The sequence below is a fragment of the Mytilus galloprovincialis genome, chromosome 11 (genome assembly GCF_965363235.1).
Source record: "Mytilus galloprovincialis chromosome 11, xbMytGall1.hap1.1, whole genome shotgun sequence".
Lineage (NCBI taxonomy): Eukaryota > Metazoa > Mollusca > Bivalvia > Mytilida > Mytilidae > Mytilus > Mytilus galloprovincialis.
This window is the reverse complement of record NC_134848.1, coordinates 7,482,544-7,504,049: the sequence shown is the minus strand read 5'-3', so window position 1 is coordinate 7,504,049 and position 21,506 is coordinate 7,482,544. Positions and strand designations below refer to the sequence as shown.

The following is a 21,506-nucleotide window of genomic DNA, read 5'->3' as shown; positions in this document are numbered from 1 at the left end:
GTCTTCTCCCGACCGGCAGTTATTACACTTGCATAAGTGGGGCGTCCGTTTAAGCTGTGCGGGATGTACCAAATTCGCAGTCACGTCCAGTCATAAGGGGGACGTTAAATCCGATTGATTGATTGATTGTTGGTTGCTTAACGTCCAGTGGCAAATATTTCATGCATATTCAGGACGAGAACAAGTTCACATTAAATACAATAGGTAGGTTGTTTTAATAGAGGCCATCTAGGATGATGGTCGGGGAAATTTGAACTGCTACTGGAAAATGAGAGTATATTGGATAGGGACAGACATTTTGCCTTGCAGCAGGCCACCTACAGACCCCTCAAAGAGTTGTTGCAAGGGTTCTTAACGTGCAAAGAGCGTGGTACTCTCTTTACACGAGGCATCGGATTTAACGTCCGTGACTGCGAACTTGATACATTCCGCACAGCCAAACGGACGCACCACTTCAGCAAGCGTTTTACTGCCGGTCGGGAGAAGACCAAGTGACCAAATTTCTATACCCCAGTCACCCTTGGGGACGTTAAATCCGATGCCTTGTGTAAAGAGAGTGTCACGCTCTTTGCACGTTAATATCCCTTGTAACAACTCTTTGAGGGGTCCGTAGGTGGCTTGTTGCAAGGCCCAATTTCTTCCCTATCCAATATACCCTCATTTTTCAGTGGCAGTCCAAATTTCCCCGACCATCATCTTAGATTGCCTCTAATACAACAACCTACCTATTGTATTTATTGTGAACTTGTTCTAGTCTTGAATATGCTTGAAATATTTGCTAATGGACGTTAAGCAACCACCAATCAATCATATTTGAGGCCATTTGTTTTGCTGCCGGTCGGGAGAAGACCAAAAGACCATATTTCTATTCCCCAGTCACCCTTGGGGTTGATCCAAGATCAACATTGAATTGTCTCTATAAAGGACGGGTAAATCAATCAAGCTCGATTCATGAAACTGCATAGTCACAGCAAACAGATGTTCGCATGGCCAGTGTGAAGGAAGCAATTCCTCAGATTGGAATGATGGCACTGCCAACATATGCAACAGATGTGATGTTCTGATCTGTAAAACTACTGACAGTAAACAAACCATCATCCCCTTGTTTTTGTAAGAGTAGATTACTTTAAGTGATTTTGGCATTTCAGTTATACGTCATTTTTTATATGTGTAGTTAATCATTTGTAATTAAAGAATATAATTGTATGGTTTGAGGCACAGGAAATGCCTGATATCTCCATAAAAAATGGAGAAGAGCTAACAAACATACGAGGTACATAAAAAAATGCCGGTATCTGTGTTTAAAAACAGGACAAAAAGTCACAATTCATTTTTTCTGAATATTTTCTTTGAATAAAAAATACTTATTTCTACAAAAATATTTATGTATTTTTCTTGAACTATTGTATATAAACCAACATTGTAAACAAAATTTATCCAAAAAATATCAAAGAGGATCAAATAATTGTTAAAACAAGAATGTGTCCTCAGTACACGAATGACCCACTCGCACTATCATTTTCTATGTTCAGTGGACCGTGAAATTGGGGTAAAATCTCTAATTTGGTATTAAAATTAGAAAGATCATATCATAGGGAACATGTGTACCACGTTTGAAGTCGATTGGACTTCAACTTCATCAAAAACTACCTCGACCAAAAACTTTAACCTGAAGCGGGACAGACGGACGAACGAACGGACGCATAGACCAAAAAACATAATGCCCCTCTACTATCGTAGGTGGGGCATAAAAACAAAATGTCAATGTGGCTTTTCACTTAAATGGCTTCATGGTGCCAAGAAATATACCCTTTGCATGATTAAAATTATATAAATCTTCATTTTTCAAGTATAATGACACATTTCCTACACTTTAATATGAATATATGTATTAAAAAGAAAATATTTCAAGATATTTCTCTTATATATTCAAATAATTGTCAACAAACTATTTGTGACTTTTTGTCCTGTGACTTTTTGTCCTATCAAATTTGTGACTTTATGTCCTGTGACTTTTTGTCCTGTGACTTTCTGTCCGTTTACCTTTAACACATGGAACGACAAAAATATTTTAAAATACCTGTGTGACAGACAAAAAATAGTTGACACTTATTGTACTTGGTGTTTAAAACATAAAATTCATGAAAGTACAGAAGCGGAGATTGTTGTATGAATTTGCTACAAACCAGTGCGAACGACAGGGAAAGATAACCACATGTGATGCTATCTTAAAAGTAAAAAAAAACAATCGATAAATTAAATTTAATGGAAATCTGATGTTATAGTATTTTACGGTGGTACTACATATTCTTTGATTTCCAACTCTTCTGAACACTTTGTGACAAGTCCTTCCATTTCAGGTTTAAAGATTAAAAGAACTAGACAATCCAAATTAAACTGATCACTGTTTCGCGATTATGAAAATGGTTCATAAGAGATAATATTATAAACTTATATACTCCAGTAAAATTTGAGAAATGTGTAATGCAGCACCAGAAACGTTTGATATGAGAACTGTCATACGCATTGTTCTATTGAGAACAACCTCATGCGTTCTTCGCAGCACATCAATAAAATGGTCCTGTCAACTTATTTATATTTAACTTTTATTTAAAAGGCATCTTTCCAATGTTTTTGCCATTTGAATTAGTAAAACAGTCTATGTGTGGCGGCCTGTTGCAAGGAACAATTTCTGTCCCTATCCAATAAACCCTCATTTTTCAGTGGCAGTCAAAATTTCCTCGAACATCACCCAAATGGCCTCTGTTATGACAACACCTACTGTTAACTTATTCTTGTCCTGAACATGCATGCAGTATTTGCCACTGAACGTTAAGCTACCAATCAATTAGTCTATGCGTGTGTCCGTTCTTGCCCAATGGAAAAGAAATATTTGACTAGAAGATGCATACACAAATATTTCGCGTTCATTCATTCATCACTCCAGAACTGAACATGACATGCGACACTTGATCATACAACATTCATATACCACTCCTGCACTGAACATGACTGTCATGTCACACATGATTGAATGTTGTATAATCAGGTGTTACATGTCATGTTCAGTACAGAAGTGGCATAACCAAAATAATCACAAAGTACGTACACTACAGCACAGAGGCACGGGAGTTTGTAATTAATATATTAAGGTTTATGTTTGAATACCCAAGTATCACGATTTGTTGACTTCTAGTCGATCACCAAAGCACATGTTTGCTTAGTCACTTCAAATAAATTATATTGGATAGTAGTCGTATGACTAACAAATGATACATTCCGAGACTCTTCCACTGTGAGACTTTTCAAAGTGTGGTATGGGACTTTAAAAAATTGTTCTGACGAATGCTACCTTGGGAGACTTTAGCACTGTGGGACTAAACATCAGTCAGGGGTACTACTTATACAAGTGTATTTTTTTTTACTTATACAAGTAAAAAAAAATTATAAGTAAAAAAAAATTGAGTAAGAGTTGTTTCCCTTACCTAGAACAATTTTTTAACTTGTACAGGTAAAAAAAAAATGGCAATGTTAAGCCTGTATTATTGTTTGAATTGTCTCCCCTAAAAAAAAGTCAACACAGCCATTATTTTCATTTTTTTATTCAACTATAATCAACAAAATATGTGAACACAATATTGGCATAGGAAATTGTCACTCGCATTCAGATTTTTTATACATTCCTGACTAATAATAAAATCATGATATTGATGAAAAGTAAACAAAATGAGTCAAATCATATTGGCAATACTTTTATTTTACTATTTTTTGGCGTGTTTTTCACAATATTATAACCAAAATTTTGATCTAACAACAACAACAAAAATCATAATTGAAAGTTATCAGTTTTAATATTTTTTTATTTACTATAACACATTTAAAATACATTTACCATAATATACATGTATATGTTTGCTCTATGGTCGGGTGGTTGTCGCTTTGACATATTCACCATTTCCTTTCTCAATTTTATATATACCATGTTTTTGCTCCTGTCCCAAGTCAGGAGCCTCTGGCCTTTGTTAGTCTTGTATCATTTTTAATTTTAGTTATTTGTATGAAATGGAAATAATTCATGTAAATATAGCGTTCACTGAACTAGAATATAATATTTTTTTATGGGCCAGCTAAATGACGCCTCTGTGTGCGGGAATTTCTCGCTGCATTGAAGATCTATTGCTGACACATTCCCCATTTCCATTCTCAATTTTATATAACAACAATAAATGCTATAGATCATTTTGTTTAATTTTACATTGATTTTATCTTTACCTTTCATGTAATGTTGGGATTTTCCTGGTCTTTGATGGTCCTGGTTTCTCTCTGAAATATTATACAAAGACATTACTGTCATGACTGGTAAAAGAAACTCTGTATCAATACAATTTGTTTTCAATAACATTAGCTATCTTCAATGTTCTTTTAATTTGAACTTTATTTGGCCTTTAGGTAGATATTGGAAGATGTGGTATGAGTGCCAATGAGACATCTCTCTATTCAAGTAACAATTCATAAAAGTAAGCCATTATAGGTCCAGGCACTGCCTTCAACATGAGGCCTTGGCTCACAATGAACAGCAAGGTATAAAGGGCCTAAAAATTACTACTGAAAAACATTTAAACTGGAAAACCAACGATCTAATCGATATAAATACCAAAAACACTTATGAACTATGTAAACGGACTACAACCACTGTACACCAGATCTTATATATAGAAGAAACATGCCTTTTACTTACACATTTACTTCACCTGGAATAATTTTCACAGGTAGATTGTCAAGCGAGTCTTTTTGGATTTCAGCAAGGGTCCTGCCACTGCCCCTACCGAAATTAAAAAGGTCCTTCTCAAGGTGTCAAAAATTCTATCTTCTCATCTTTCTCTACTTCTGGCATTACTTTTTGCTACCGGTTCATATATGGCGGATAGTCTGTGAGAGGTTCACCTTTTATGAACCTCTCACAGAGTTCACCATATCTAAAACATCTGTATAAGAGGCTGCCCCTTTTACGTACAATGAATAAGGTGTCCACAGGCTCATATACCTGTTCCTGCTCCAATTTTATTGCCATTTTTTTCAATTGAGTCATGATACGTGATTTGGAGGCATTCAAAGCACAAATTTTGCAGTTTAATTTCTCTAAATTGTTGTTGTATGTTTTCAGTACTTCTGGTTTATGACGACTATGTACACTTTTAGACCGAGGCTCCTCAGTCTCTCTCACTGTTTCGGAAACTGAAATGTAGAAGATAAAGAAAAATAATTATGACATTAACATGAAGCAATCATAACATCACTTATAACCATAAACACTGATGAATAAAATACATGTTTAACCTGCTGCATTTTAAATACACCTTGATTAAGGGAGGATTGTGCGGCTCAGTATATGTCATTTGTCTATGGGGTTCATATGTTGTTTTTTTTTAATATATAGATTAGAATGTTGATTTTCCAGTTTTTAGTTTGCTGTTCAGTGTGAGCCAAGACAACATGTTGAAAGTTGTACTTTGACCTTTAATTGACATCTCAATTATATTAATCAATAGACAAACATGGTATATTTTCACATTTTGATATTTCATTTTTATAATGGTTGTGACAATCTATCTCCTACCATTATGTTTGATTGTCTGTTGCCTTTGTAGCAAACATTGACATCATTAAAAGAGAACCAAATTGTAGATATGATGTCAATATTTCCGTAACCAACAATGTTAACCTGATTCAGGACAGATGCACAGATTGATAAACATTGTCATAAATGAAAGTAAAATGTAAATTTATTATTTAAATTTGATTATTTTCAATCATTATCAATATCATGCTACATATTCCATTAGACTTTAAAAGGCATCAGCACCAAGTATTAAAATTAAAATGTTAATTGTGAATGCATTGCCTGATACTTGCCATACATGCCATATGCTGTTTATACATGCATCCCTATTGAAGTTCTAAATATGTATATCTATTGTGTTATCATTGTTTATTTAGTAAACTAAATAGCTTTCCCTTTCATATGAATGTGAGAGTGCTGTAATTTACCTGAATTTTGTCACTATGTATAAATATATATCAGCTGCAAGCATTTCTCTAAATATAAAATCATGCAAACCATAACAAAATCACTTCCCACATTCATTTAATGGAAAACTTTCAGATTGAAATACCTTGCTTGAAGATTTATTCGTAGCTTTTTCTGAATCACTAGCAAAAATACCAGCAACACAAAGAAGAAAGCTGACATACATGCCATTTGCAAAGAGTCGTCATTCCACATGCGATCTAAAAAAAATGTTATGGATAATGGTTTAGACAGGTTTCACACGAAGGAGTACAACATGCAGATATATTGCCAATATAATGCAAATAAGACATGAATGATACTCAAAAGGGTAAAAGGGTGCAATATAACATACATGACATATCAATTTAAGTTATTAAGAAGCATTCATAACAAAGTCAAAGATAGGTTAATGAGGAAAATGGATAGAATCAGGCATAGCAGGCTTTTTTCATGAAAAATGACAAATTGGTGGTTTGATTCTGAAATTCATGCATATGTAAATCATCAACATGCAAAAATAATGCAATAAGATTGGTACCTATTTATGACTTATTTATTGCTGGTTCATTTCATTGTCAAAATCAACTGTATTGTCGGTATGCAGAGCAGTTTTGACTTCTTGCAGAAAGTGAATGAGTCTGGCCTTGGTTGGTCAAGATTAACATCTTATACAACTGTTAATAAATCTAGAAAATTATCTGAAGCAAATGTCCGATTTAAGGTTACATGAAATACAATTATCAAAGAAACTTGTTAAATTTCCAGTATTTTGTATTTTCAAAACTTCATATGCACAGTTATGCTACATTTCTACAACTCCCAGTTTATGCTTACATGTCCTAAACTTATCTATCAAGTCATGAGTATGCATTAGCTATGTAGGCGTGTCAAGTCTGTATCATATGAGATATAATGACTAGCTAGTACAAACTGCAACTCTGCACTGTTATGATTTCATAAATTAAGTAAATGGGACAAAATTATCTCCCTTAAATGTATCTAAATGCACCTACCTTATTATATCAAGTATACATGCAGTTCAATTCTTAAAAAAAAATCATATTTTTTTCTCACAAAAATTATTTATTTCTGTGCAAAAACAGTATAATTATGTTTTGTAAATCCCAACTCTAGTTTTCAATGTGGCTTCCAACTTTCAGAACGATCATAAGTGAATTCTAGTTTGATACTGTCAAATTTAAAGTTGAAGTGCTGTTTCATATGAAGTGTCTGTGATGTATCCTTATCTATATATATACACCTCAGACTTAACACCTCTGTGTCCAATTTTCCCCGACCATCATCCCAGATGGCCTCCATCGTATCAACCTACCTATTGTATTTATTGTGAACTTGTTCTCGTCCTGAATATGCATGAAATATTTGCCACTGGACGTTAAACAACCAACAATCAATCAATGAAAAAGGTTTCGTAACTGAAATAATGTTCCCTTTTCTGGTGAGGAAGTTCCTTTAAACAGCTGATTGAATGTGTCCTACAGATAAAATGTGAAAAGTTAGTGGAATAAAAAGTATCTTTGACAAGATGTATAACAATATAACTTCAATTAAATCAGAATGATGGAGGGTCCTGCACGTTGTTTTTTTTTTTTGGGGGGGGGGGGTACCATTTATAAATTAATTTTCCAATGTATTGGTCAGGTGATATCAAATGCTATTGAACAAGTTAAACAAAGAAATGTACAAAACTTTACAGGTACTCAGATGGTTAAAGTTTATATGGGAAACATGCTTATTAATACTTGTTGTCTCTTCAGCAGTCATATACAACATGACAATCTGTATCTTTATAATGAAAACAATAGTTCTGTTATTTGAACAATGAAATACTTTGAATTGGATGTTAAAATAAGTGCAAGTTGCTATAAGTTTAAATGCTATTATAAAAATAAAACCCCAATACTAATTCTCACCTGCAATGATATGACATGGGCATGCCAGTCTTTGCTTTTCCAAATAAAACCTTCTAGGCGATTTTCTTGTGAAATCCCATCAGCTCTGGCTTTCTATGCTCCTTCTCCTCTTGCAACCGAGAGTCCATCACCTCCCATCAAAAGTGGCATCATCTAATCTTGTGCTTTAGGTGTATACTGTTGTAGATGTTCTATAATTTCTATCATTTCTCCCGTTTTATTTTCATCTTTCTCCAAAATGCCAAATGGTATCTGAAAAATATTATTATCATTGATTATCAATAATGCACATCCCCAAGGGTGACTGGGGTATAGAAATATGGTCACTTGGTCTTCTCCCGACCGGCAGTAAAACGCTTGCCGAAGTGGGGCGTCCGTTTGGCTGTGCGGGATGTATCAAGTTCGCAGTCACGTCAGGTCAGAAGGGGGACGTTAAATCCGATGCCTCGTGTAAAGAGAGTGCCACGCTCTTTGCACGTTAAGAACCCTTGCAACAAGTCTTTGAGGGGTCCGTAGGTGGCCTGTTGCAAGGCAAAATTTCTGTCCCTATCCAATATACCCTCATTTTCTAGTGGCAGTCCAAATTTCCCTGACCATCATCCAAGATTGCCTCTATCGTATCAACCTACATATTGTATTTATTGTGAACTTGTTCTCGTCCTGAATATGCATGAAATATTTGCCACTGGACGTTAAGCAACCAACAATCAATCAATCAATAATGCACTATAAAAGTACACATAATAACACTTTTTTTAATGTTTGTCCTGTTTAATACACGTGGTTAAATTAAATTTGAATTGATTGTAACCATTTAGCTTATTTATCTTTAAATCATCTTATATTATATTATATATAACATGAGCAGCAACAACTTTAATTTTCCCTGTTTAATATGGAAAATACTAAGTAGTAGCTCAGTTTTCTAATGCTGATAAACTGAACATCTGTTCGAATTAAAATTGGTTTGAAGAACTTTACATTTGGAACTTACCACAGAACATTTTTTCTGGATTCTTTTGAAAATTGATGTGGTATATGATAAATTACAAATTCCTTGCATTCTTTCAACTGTATTATGTTCTCAACAAGAACCCTTTGAATTAAAATGTTGTATTTCTGGTTAAGTTGAGAGAAGTCTTCTTTGCTGGGTACGAAAGCTTCATTTGGTATAGTTAGTATGTCATCCTGATGGAATTCAATTAAAAAATATATGAATCACTTATGAATTATAAACAAGATAATATAGGTTGTTCCTATTGGACATTGCATGTTGTACGTCACAATATTGGTCACCCCATTGTTCCGTTTCGAAGTCGAAGAATATCATAGCACTTTACAATGACAGAGGCATTGGTTCTTTAATGCGTAATTAACCACGATCTTTACAGGCAGTCACAAAGTATGCACATTATATTTTTTTTTTCAAAGTGAAATGTCTTTAGCAAAGAACGCTTTCAAATAACATTTTCAGTAATTCAACCACAGGCGTATAACAAGTAAGTCTTGTCTCTAACGATAACAAAGAGTTGCGTTCAAGTAAAGAAAAGAAACACTGTTCCTTCACAGAAATCCCCCGACACATTTGATTTACAGTGAATTTCCATATCTTCTTGTATCGGCAAGTGGATAAACTTACTGCTCTTCTTCTTCTGGATATCAAACCATGAAATAGGAAACTAAGAAGTGAAATTGTTCCTTTCAAACCTTTGTAACGTTTGTATCCAATTAGGTGCCATACGTTATATTTGGCTCATTTCAAAATTGCACAAATTATTGTAGACAGCTTTACATGACATTTAATTAACTTGGTTGTCTCACTTTATTCACTCTTAAGTACTTTGGTACTGGCATGAAAATACGGATTCTTGTGTTATTAAAGCTCTGATTCCTTCACGGATTTGGCTATACTTCTTTGACCTTTTGGATTATAGCTCTTCATCTTTTATATAAGCTTTGGATTTCAAATAGTTTGGCCACGAGCATCACTGAAGAGACATGTATTGTCGAAATGCGCATCTGGTGTAAGAAAATTGGTACCGTTAATTTTATTTTACTACACAATAGTGATGTCATTTGAAATGCAGATGAAACTGGCCAGGGATTCTGGCAAGAAAAGGTGCTAAGAACATTCCTGGTCGCACGGGAAATTCGAGAGAAAATATTACAATTTTGGCCTGTGTCAATGCTCAGGGTGAGAAATTACCACCGCTGTGTGTTGTAAAAGGAAAAACAACAAAATCTCTGGAATCAGTTGATGGCCCAGATGGTACCTTATGGACCTATCAGGAGAAAGCTTGGATGTGCGACATCCTTGGGGAGTTATGGTTCAAGGATATTTTCCTTAAAAATTGTGGTCCTAAAAGGCCGCAGTTACTCATCATGGACTCCCACGGGTCACATGAAAAACTTAGGGTTATTAGATGAAGCAAAAAAGGAGAACATAATTGTAATGGCATTACCACCCCACACAAGTCACCACCTCCAGCCGCTTGACAAGAGCGTATTTGGTCCATTTTCAAAGTCGTATGATAGGGAGTGCACAGAATGTATGGCAGAACATCCTGACCATTTGATAAATAAGCAACATGGCCCAGAATTTTCAAGAAGGCTTGGGAAGCAGGTAAATACAGAAAAAAATCTAAGTTCTGTTATATTATAGCATGCTACTGCCATTTGTACAAGTAAATGATAGAAAAATGATATCATGGGAATAATTTTAGTAGGATCAATTTATTGTACAGAATTGGGTACTATTATAAATCTCAATATTTTATTGAGAGGTAAATTCATTTAAAGATGAAAGATACACGTCTTTTAGTAACAGTTAGATTAACATTATAAATCAAGATTTTGAATTACTCAAAATTCAAACAAAAATAAGAAAAAAACTATCAGAAAAATATTGTTATTTGTCCAATTGTGGTCCCTTATTCGAAATGTAATCAACAGTACAATTTAAATCACCCCATTTTAGTTTCGTCGATGAGTGTTGAAATTATGTTGTGTGAGGAGAGTGGACGATCTCCAGGACCACACGCAGCTGGTTGTACTCCGCCTCGAGTAATCCTGGTACCTTTGATATACTATATCGACCTCGAATGAATGCTTAATGAAGAATTCAATATGACAAACAAGCAAACGGTCTAGAGGCACGTTCCTCAATGTGTCAATAACATCACTGCTAACATCATGTTTAGTAATGATATTTTTGGGGCCAATTTTCAAGTTCTTGAACGAGCTTATAAACATATTCATAACGCTGACGGCTCCTGTATAACAATGCAAATGTTTCTTATGTTGCGTGTCCAAGTATTAGTGGATCATCTCAAACGTAATTTCCTCAGCATCGCGACAGTGTATGACAATTGGCACATTCTTACCAGAAGCCCATCGCATCTGCGCCTCAAAAGCCTGCATGTTGGAATCCTTGGAATCCCTGTTATTTTTTTATCTTGGGGATGACATAAGCAACGCCACACCCAATAGATCCAACGCAATAGAAAATTAAAATGTTATCAATCAATAGACATATGCACACTAACTTACATGTTCATGGATAACAACATTTTAGGCATAAGTTCGGGGAACTTTTCTATAATGTTGAAAAAAAATATAGGAAGATGTGGTGCGAGTGCCAATTTAACAACTCTCCATCCAATTAACAATTTATAAAAGTAAACCATTATAGGTCAATGTGCGGCCTTCAACACGAAGCATTGGCTCACACAGAACAAAAAGTTATAAAGGGTCCCAAAATTACAAGTGCAAAACCATTTAAACGGGATAACCAACGGTCTAATCTATATAAAAAACGAGAAACACGTATTAATTACATAAATAAACGACAACTACTGTACATCAGAAATGCCTGTTTTGGTGTTTATGAAACGTCCACGGACTTTCCAGAGCTCCCGATTTTATAGAAGAATTGTCAACGTATTTATTGATCTTGAAGTAATGGTAAAAATCAGTAACGAAGAGTCCTTTAATGAAAACTCTGAAAGTTACCAAACAACAACAAAAATGGCATCGCATGCGGATGCCTCATAAACTGAAAATAATAAAAGTAATGCTTAAAACAGTGACAACGGGTTCTCTGCAACCAAACCCGTATTTATATTAGAGACTAATCTCCTCGTGCCTCGGGACTCAAACAGGAGACCTGTGACAATGACTGGGTGTGCAACTCCTGTGGCAAATTAGGTCATAAAGCCAAAGAATGTGAACAACCGATGGACGATCCAGCAGCAGATCAAGATCAGAATGGTGATTCGAATGTTCCTGATAGTGTACATGAAGCTGCTAACGTTGATAACGTTCAAGATGATTCTAAAGATGAGCAACCTGCAAGTGAAAGCAGTGATAATTCAAATGATGATAGCGGAGATGATGAACAACAATAAGGAGTCTCAAAAGAACGTAAACAAATAACTACGAACAATGAGCAGACAAACAAAAAAGACGAATAAAAAAAAAATCAAACAAACAAAATCTGCCCAAGTCAGCTTCTGGACCCATGGATCACTATATGAACTTCAAAGATCCTAAAACTCCAAGCCAATCAACTATGAAAAGGCAAGCAACAACACCGACCGATGAATTACATAAACAAGTAATGGAGCCGACAAAACAGAAGACAAATCCCTAATCAGTGTCCTAGTTAACTTTAAACATTTTCTTTCACATGCCTGATCTATTAAGAATAAAGTTAGTCATTTCAGACAGATCAGTTTAAGTTATCATCGTGTTCTGTAGATCAATATTTATTAAAAAAAACCTCATAATTTAAAACCTTTAAATTAAACCGACTATTTATTTATTTTAAGACATGAATGGAAATGCATAAAGAGCAGAAAAGATCGAATCTTAGAAAATTTCCAATGATTTAGATTGTTTTCAATTTTACGAGGAATTCAATGAATTAAATAAGGCACCTTAATACTTTTAAGTATTTTGTCAATATCTTTAATGTTATGTGCAATGAAGTTGACCCAGCAATCCATAATTCAGTAACTTTTTTGTAATTCCAATTAAAAAGCCATGCATGTTGTCAACTGTGCATCTTTCATGGGAATCTATAAACGAGAGATGTTTACAAAAAATCCATATACGAGTGTTTACGGATTTTCTTATCCCAGGCATAGATTACCTTATCCGTATTTGGCACAACTTTTTGGAATTTTCGATCCTCAATGCTCTTCAACTTTGTACTTGTTTGGCTTTATACATATTTTGATATGAGCTTCACTGATGAGTCTTATGTCTGGCGTACTAAATTATAATCCTGGTACCTTTGATACTATTCGCATCGTGTCACTCAACATATTTTGTTCAATAGAAATACTCGAGACACTTCACGAAAAGGAAAGCAACGTGTATGACATTTAGCAACTTTAACTACTAAGCCCGGTTCTTTTCAAAAATATACAGTTTATAACATGTTCTTCCGGTAATGGCGGCACCCAGCGCTTTTCGTTGGTAAAGCAAAAAATGACTTGTTTTCTTCCTGTAAGCTAAATATACGCCATACAAAATATTAAATCAAGATATTTTCATGCACAATGTCAACAACAGACCTATCTACGTTTTCAAACTACCTTAATAACGGTGAAATATACAAAACATACCCTGCAGCATGCGTTCCTGATAAACTGAAAACGCCAGCGGCTAAAAAGGCAAAATTACTAAAGTTTGAAGAGATAGATGTAGATTATTATGAGCCAGAGGCCAGAATGGTTGGCTTCCGGACAACTCAAGATAGAGTCCGACATTGGATAAAGGCATTAAATGTATATTTTTTTGAGTATCTTGGTGACCACCCTGAAAATAAAAACAAATATCAAATTGACTGGACCCATGATCCTGTAAAATGGACACCTTCAAATCTTAAATCAATTGCCATTGATGTTACCACCAAAGAGGACAAACATAATCCACTTATGTACAAATTGACACTGTTTCTTAAAACTTGAACATTACAAGTCCAAGGGCACTATTATAAAACATTTGCCTCTCAGCATTTCTCAGTTTTAAGAGATATAGTTCACCACATAGTATCACAACAGTTACAAGATAATCATGATACTATGCAAAAAGTCTCGACGGATATGTGTGCTTCTGACAATATTGATACAACTACTATAAATCATGAAAGTGATGATGAAACAGATCCCAAAACACTACTTGGGCACAATAATATAGATGTCAACTCTAATATAATTGATCTAAAACAGATAATACCTGAAGCTAAACCAGAAGCTAAAGAAAATACAAATATTGTGGTTCAGTCAGCAATTAATACAAATGATACGAACATGATGAATGTGGCAAAACTTGACTCAAATTCTAAAACATCCTACTTACAGGGAAAAAAATGTAAAAGAATCACATGAATACTCTTGTGAAAGCTTTGAATCCATGTTGAAGACCGCAACTAATGATCTCGAAAATCAAGTAACTATTGCAATAGAAAAGTTATATATACAGCACGCTCATTCTTTGAATGAACATTTAACAGCAGTTAATGACACAATGAGAACTCAAAATGATACATATGTACAGATTAAAGACCTTCTTTTGAAATCTGATGCCTCATCAACTCAACAAGTTTTTTCCAAAAGCCAGGATTTAAGTGGTAAATTAATTATAACAGAAAAAGAAAATGCAGAATTGAAATTCACACTACAGCAACTTAGATATGAAAGTTTGACTGAAATTGAAAGTTTAAAATCTGTTATCAACGTTTTAAAAGGTAGCAGGATTGATATTGAAAATTCAAGCTCTATTGTAGTGGAAAGCTTACGTAAATCCAATGAGAGTATGGTCAGTAGAATACAAGCGAGAGATCAACAAATTGAAGCACTCGAGGCTGATGTACGAAAACACAAAACTGATCTTGACAAGAAAGATGAAATTATATATTCATTTAAACAACACAACAATCATGAAATCCACAATAACAAAGATGAAAATTGGACACAAGTTCAACCTAAAAATTCCAACTCCACTACTGAAACAAAGGCTTCTCAGAACAAACCTCAAGTCCTACTTATAGGCACCTCTAACACAAAAGGTATCCAGCCGGAAAAATTCTCCAGCTCTTACACTCTGCAAAAAAGAGAGGCTATGACATTGGCTGATACTGAAAAAACAATAAGCCAAATTAAAGATCCACCAAATGTGCTGGAGCTGCATTCACTAACCAATGACCTAAAGGAATCTGCACCAGTATGTGTAAGCCATATGAAAAACTTAATTTCTCATATTCATGAGTCAATGCCCAGCACTTCAGTTGTAGTTTCATTAGCTACTCCAAGGGCAGATAACAAAAAATACCAAACTAATGTTGAACTTGTCAATGCAATGCTAAAATGTGAATATATGGAGGATGATACTGTTACCCTCTGTGATAATGGTAACTTGTCACGTTTAGGGAAACCAGTTCCCAAGTTCTTAGCAAGGGATCAGTATCACTTATCTAAAGATGGCATTGCTGTCCTAGCCAGTAATCTTAGATGGACCATTGACTCGTTATTGGACATTAAGCAATCAAGGCGTAGTAGTTTTTATAAACATGATAATGGAAGAGAACAAGGCAATTCCAACCATAGAGACCGTCCACCCTACAGACGACCAAGAAAATAAACATATTTACTGAATAACATTTATTGACATATTGTTATTTTGTAAATTCTTGTAGTTATCCACTTGACTTTATTTGTTTGCTAGTTTATTATTTTTTTTTTTTTTTGTTGTTTTTTTGTTGTTTTCTTTTTTTTTTTTTTCATTTAAATATTAGAATAAAAAAATAATAGTAACATTTCTATATGTTCCAATGACTAAAGTACAGAATAAAAGTACTAACCTTATTAAAGGTATTACAAATAGAACATTTATATCTAACATAACATTTTGTACATGGAATATTGGTGGCCTCATCTCAGCAAATCTGAATAAATTAACAGATTCTAATTTCTTAAATGATATAACAGCTTATGATATAGTACTGTTAACTGAGACACATATTGGCAAAGGTGTAAATATAATCCTTCCAGGATATAAGTATTTTCCTGTTTGCAGACCAAAATCAGCAAACAATAGATATTTTGGTGGTCTTGGCATTTTTGTTAAAAATACCATTTTACCTGGTGTTGAGATATTGAAAAATACAAGCTTAGACTAGCAATGGGTCAAATTGGATAAAAAATTCTTTAATTTCGCCAAAAATATTTTCTTGTGTTTGGCATACATTATCCCAGCATCATCTAGTTATATATTTCAGTCAGATGATGACCCATTAAAAACTATAGAAAAAGATATAACAAATTATTATGCTGAGAGGGGTCACATAGTTCTATGTGGATACTTAAATGCAAGGACTGGGTCAGAATTAGATTTTATAGAAAATGATACATATGATCCATTTGCAATGGACGATGAAGAATATGAATATGATATTGGGTTACAGAAAAGGAATAGTTGTGATAATAAAGTTGATGCTAGAGGCAAGCAATTACTTCAACTATGTATTACTTTAAAACTCAGAATACTGAATGGCCGTATGTTGGGTGATTCAAATGGTAATTTTACTTGTTTTAAACCTAATGGCACAAGTGTGGTAGATTATATTATTATGTCGGAAGATTTGATTCAACATACTTTGAATTGTAAAGTATCAAATTTTATTCCCTGTTTTTCAGATTGCCATTGTAAGGTATCATGTATGCTGCTTGCCTCATATTATCCTGTTTTTTATAAATAAGAATGAAAGTACTCAAAATTTTCCAGGTAAATTTAAATGGACCGACTGCTCAAAGGAAAAATTTCAGGATGCTCTATGTCACCCATCTTGTAAACTTGATATTAATGCTTTTCTAACTAACAATTATCAAGATAAATCAAACATAAACTCTGCTGCTACTGACCTGCAGAATATTATTATTAAAGCAGCAAAAATGTCACTCAAATTCAAATCTAATAAATATAAAAAGAAAACTATTAATAAGAAAAAATGGTATGATCAAGATCTTTACAATAAAAGGAGAGAATTAAACATTAAGGCTAAGCATATGTCTGAAAATCCATATAATATTAATATTAGAAATAACTATTTTAAACATTATAGAGAATTCAAAAAGTTAAAAAAATATAAAAGAAAGGAGTTTAAATCAAAAATTGTTAAACAGCTTGATAATCTACTAACTAAGAATCCAAAGGAATACTGGAACCTTGTAAATAAACTAAAGGGGGAAACAGAAGAAACTAGGGACACCCCAGAAACTTCTATAAATAACTCCACATGGACAAAATACTTCCAAGATTTAAATTCTCTATCTGATACCAATAAATCAAAAATAAACCTATTAAATAACATGCTTGTTGATTTAGAAAAAGAGAACATGTCAAATGTATTAGACTATAAAGTGACTAATCAAGAAATATTTAAAGCAATTACCAACTTAAAACCTGGAAAGGCATGTGGTCTGGACCTGATACTAAACGACATGCTTAAAGCTGGACAAACAGCCCTTATAGGCTGCATTAATAAACTTTTTAATTTAATATTTGCTCATAGTACATATCCAAAGCTATGGTGTGAAGGATACTGTATACCTATACATAAATCAGGAGATATAAATAACCCTGAAAATTACAGAGGTATAGCTATAAATTCTTGTATTGGAAAGTTATTTAATGTTGTGTTAAATACAAGACTTTCTAAACATTTAGATGAGAGAAATATTTTGACTGATTGCCAAGCTGGCTTCAGAAATAAATCAAGGACAACAGATCACATGTTTATCCTCAAATGCTTAATTGATAAATATACTAACTGTAAGGGAAGTAAATTTTATGCTTGTTTTATTGACTTTAAAAGAGCTTTTGATACTGTGATACACCCAGGTATTCTTATCAAAATGCTCAAGTCAGACATTGGGGGAAAATTTTACCAGTTAATTAAACACATGTATACACTTAATAATTTAAGAGTAAAAGTTGATAACAAACTAGGTCCATGTTTTAACTCTTATATTGGGGTTAGACAAGGGGATGTTTTAAGCCCTGCCCTTTTTAATCTATTCATAAATGATCTACCTAACTGTTTACTAAATTGTCCTGATAGTGTAAAACTCAGCACTAGTCGCATAGACTGTCTTATGTATGCAGATGACGTCATTGTATTTTCTGCTTCTGCAGATGGACTTCAAAAGCGCTTGAAGGCATTGGAATCATACTGTGATACCTGGTGCCTTAATGTAAACTTAAAAAAAACTAAAGTCTTAATCTTTAATAAAAGTGGACGCCACATAAAAGAACCATTTTATTTTAAAAGTGAATTAATTGAAACTGTTTTCAAATATAAATACCTTGGAGTTATATTCAGGTCAAGTGGCCTATTTAATTATGCAAAAGAAGACTTATTTAATAAATCTTTAAAAGCTTCATATAAACTTAATAGATGTTTATCTGGCTCAGATGCTAGTATTAAAACAAATTTACATCTGTTTGACCATACCATTAAACCTATTATTTTGTATGGCTCAGAGATATGGGGAATGTTTAAAACCAACTCTGCTTCCTGTAAAGAAGATGCTACAAATGTGCTTGAAAAAATATACCAGAATAATGTTGCTGATAAAATGAACTTAAAGTTCTGTAAGCACATTCTAGGCTTAAATAATAAAAGTACCAATGTTTCTGTACAATCAGAATTAGGTAGATTTCCTATATATTTTAATATTGTTATATCTATGATAAGCTATCTGCATAGATTACATCATTGTAACTCAAATTTATTGAAAGAAGCGTTTTTATGTAACAAAGATATGCATGAAAATAACACTATAACATGGTATTCCTCTGTTAAATTTATTTTACAAAAGCTTGAATTGAAAGAAACATATTGTATTGATTATTCAATTAATAGATTAAAACAACTTATTATGAAAAAGTTAAAGACATTATTTTTAAAAGCATGGTTCAATGATAAAGATAATGTTAATGGAAAGCTAGATACATATTTTTCTCATAAAAGTAATTTCCAAATGGAAAAATATCTTGATATTCAAAGTTTTCAATCAAGACAAATTTTATGTAAATTTCGCATAAGTGCTCACCAATTAAGAGTAGAAAAAGAGCGACATAAGAACAAACCTATAGAAAGGTCACAGAGGACTTGTAATTTTTGTTCTCATAATGATATTGAAGATGAGTTTCATTTTTTAATTAACTGTCCATTGTATAATCAATGTAGAGAATCACTGTTTGCACAAGCTCATGAACACTGTCAAAATTTCAATAACTTGGACTGCAAATCAAAATTTTTATGGTTAATGACCACTGAAGATCAACATATACTGAAAAAGTTATGCATTTTTCTTATCCAGAGTTTTCAATTGAGATCCACAAATTCTGTTAATGGCTAAATCTCTTTTAGTTTATCTATATATATATATTTTAAATTTAAAAATTTAATTTAAGTGCACATTTCTCTATGTGTATGCATATTTCTTCTATTATTATGTAAATGCTTATAAACAAACTACAGTAAAACTCTAAGGTGCTTATCATATTCCTGCAATTGTCAAAAAATATAATTATATACATAAATATCTAGTAATTGGTTGCTGTGTGTACATGGGAGAAAAATACCCTTATATCTAATCAGTTGGGGCTGCATATCATTTGTATGCAACTCAAAACACCATATCTGTTTAAAGGGGAATAATCCTTACAGAAATTGATTGATTGTCTCCAATATTACTTTCTATTCCATGTGCATGCAATAACTGTTCAGAGTTCTATTGTCATGTATTTCATTTTATTATTTCATTGTTATAACAAATCATTGTAATCATTGTATGAAATTTAAAACCCGCAAGGGTCCATAATTGGATTAATAAAGTATTCTTATTCTTATACATGAATATAAACCGTTATGTTGGGTCATGTTAAAGACACCAAATTCAATGAGCGACACATGCTAATAAAACATGTAAACCTCCCTTGTAAAACACATAAAGACTTAAAAGTTAATAAAAATGTAAATAGTATATATAATGTTCTTGTGTTACAATTTAATGTTTCATTTTTTTTTTTGGTTGTGGGACTGTTCGACATACGAAAGTATGGTTGCCCTATAAAGGATGTAAAGACCCAGAGAAGAAGCTAGATCCTCTTTGATAAAGTCATTCGTTCCAAGGTTTCTTTGCTTTCAACATATTTCGCACGATAAGTGTATTGGAGTCCACACCACTCCAACATCAAGAACTTTGTTTGCAGATAATCAACAAGAGACTGGTATTAATTGTCCTTGATGGGACATTTAATGGCATTTAAGAAAAAACCAAGGTGACCTTCCAGATGAAAGGCATAAATATGTCAGTTAAATATGACCTTCTGAATATTAATTTTGACATAAAAGAGACCTAAATTTTAAGCTTTCTAGAGTGGTGAAATTCCAGAAGGTCACCAGAATGCAGCCGGTTTGTACTTCTGTATGTCGTAAGGGGTTAAGTCATATCACAAACAAACGTAAATCTAATATCTTAGTCTAATAATAATGTTCCAATCTTCTCCTATATCGTCATCAGTGGGTTTTCCTGTAGTACAATGTGTGTACTGTTGTTGTTGTCATGTTTTATTGTGTTCAGGGTGTGCTACCCTCGATGAAGCATTTGAATTAAGTTTCGTTTGCAAAGTGAAGCTTTTCTCATTACTTGGCGTCCGTCGTCGTCGGCGGACACTTTTTACATTTTGAACCTCTTCTAGAGAACCACTGAATGGAATGAAACCAAACATGGCATGAATGTTCCTTATGAGGTGCTGACCAAGTTTTGTTACTTTCCATCATCCAAGATTGCCGCCAGCGGGGCATTCTGTGTAGCACAGTACCCTATGGGAAATACATACAAATGTCTTCTTTTAAAGAACCACCGAATGGAATGAAACCAAACATAACATGGATGTTCCTTATGAGATGCTGACCCAGTGTTGTTACTTTGTAGCCGATCCTTAATCCAAGATGGCTGCCAGCAGGGGACTCTGTTTAACCTAGGACCCTATGGGAAATACATACAAATGTCTTCTTTTAGAGAACCATTGAATGGAAAGAAAACAAACATAGCATGAATGTTCAAGATGATGATGACCAAGTGTTATTACTTTGTAGCCGATCCATCATCCAAGATGGCCGCCAGCGGGGGACCAAGTTTAACATGGGACCTTATGGAAAATACATACAAATGTCTTCTTTTAGAGAACTACTGAATTGAATGAAATCAAACATGGCATGAATATTCCTTATGAGGTGCTGACCAAGCGTTGTTACTTTGTAGCCGACCATTATCCAGCCTTGGACTTAGATACACATGGGACCGTATGTAAGGGAACTAATGAATGAAATGAAGCCAAACATAATAATATTAAACCAAATTTGGCATTAAACATCATTATAAGTATCTGTTACAACTTTTTATCTTTTTATACGACCGCAAAAT

General features: G+C 33.6%; 1 long non-coding RNA gene and 1 pseudogene across 1 annotated transcript; one reads left to right on the top strand and one right to left on the bottom strand.

The window, feature by feature from the left end:
• Positions 1–12,410, top strand: part of LOC143052019 (uncharacterized) — a 445,702-nt pseudogene extending 433,292 nt beyond the window's left edge.
• On the bottom strand, positions 4,268–6,344 carry LOC143050969 (uncharacterized). The gene is made up of 3 exons (XR_012970514.1): positions 6,174–6,344; positions 4,739–5,235; positions 4,268–4,323 (listed from the first exon to the last, which is right to left on the bottom strand). It is a non-coding gene; the product is annotated as an uncharacterized LOC143050969 (long non-coding RNA).
• Positions 12,411–21,506: the final 9,096 nt, after the last annotated feature.